Raw genomic sequence first — 1,400 nt, 5'->3', positions numbered from 1 at the left:
CTTGCCGCGCCGCGGCGGCTGACCATCGCGCTCCCGGCCCCGCGCTGGGCGCCCCGCGGCCGCCGCCCTCTTATAGCGCCCGGAGCGCCAGGCCGGGGGCGGGGCGCCGGCCAGCTGGCCCGGCCCCGCCCGCGCCCGGGGAGGGGTCACGCCGGCGCCGGGGGCGGGCCGAAATCCGAGCCCGCGCGCAGCCCGGCCCCGGTGCCTCCGGGCCGCTCGGGTCTCAGGGCGCGCCTCGCGCGTGGGAAGCGAGGCACGCGAGGGGCGGGTGGGAACCGGGGCGGCCGGAAGGGGCGGGAGCGCGGCGGGGGCCCGGGGAAGGGAGCAGGCCCGCGAGCGGCTGTGGGCGTGGGTGGAGCCAAGTCGGAGTGTTGGTGGCCTGGGGCAAGACGGCGAGGCTGGCGCTGCGCGGCTAGCCGGGTGGGAGCTAGCGAGTGGGAACGCCGGGGGAATCTGGAAGGGGGAGGTCCGGTGCAGCTGCGGGGGCGGGGTGTGACCTGGGGCGGGGCCGGGGCGGAGCTCTTGGCCAGCACTCAAGCGGGTGGTGCCGCGGGGGACTCGGGTGTCAGCCCGAGCTGGAGCTAGCTTGTCGGCTCCCAGAGGAGTTTGCGTGAAAGGGGAGAGAAGCCAGCAGGTGATACCCCTGCCTTTGCGAGGCCAGACGGGCGCTGCTCCCTGGTTTGTTGCCTTGGGAATGAGGCGACCTGATCAGGGATGGTGCGGCCAGGTCGATCGACCTTTTGGGACCTTTGTCTCCCTATTCTTAAATCGAAGGAGGAGCTGGCTGAGGTCACTGCCAGCGCTGATCCCCGGGTGACCTCCTTCTCAGAACCTCTACTGTGAGGACTGGACGAAGGGGGCTTGGCACGGGTAGAGGCAACAGGAGCTGCCGGGGACAGGGAGGAGAGACGATGCAGAGTCACTGCTGAAGTAAGTCAGGGTCCGAGAACCCAGACCCCAGATTAAAACAGATAACACAAATTAACAACAGGATGGGTTCAAGGAGAATCCTTAGAGACCGCTGGGCCAGGGCTTCCGCATGTCAACAGCCACAGCGGGGAGAGCTCTGAGGTTCAGGATATGGGAAACGTGTCCACGAAATGCCAGCCTTCAGGTGACCGTAGAGGCTCCATGGGTCCACTTGGCCAGTACTGTGGGGGCCCTCAAGTCCTGGGCCTGCAGGGGAAAGCACAGTTTTCTATCAGCCATCCGTACTGAGCTGCTGCTTCTGGGCACAGTGACCCAGAGTCTGGGGGTCTGAGCACCTCTAAAGCCTGGGTTAATGGGTTCTGAAGATCTGCTTAGTGACGTGAGTCAGGACAAGAACTGAAAGGCAAAACAGGAGGGCAAAACAGGTACCCGGAGAGTGGCGCATGGAACGAAACACATGCTTGAGCTCC

The sequence above is a fragment of the Capricornis sumatraensis genome, chromosome 9, assembly GCF_032405125.1.
Source record: "Capricornis sumatraensis isolate serow.1 chromosome 9, serow.2, whole genome shotgun sequence".
In the NCBI taxonomy this organism is placed as follows: domain Eukaryota; kingdom Metazoa; phylum Chordata; class Mammalia; order Artiodactyla; family Bovidae; genus Capricornis; species Capricornis sumatraensis.
This window is presented reverse-complemented; position numbering follows the sequence as displayed.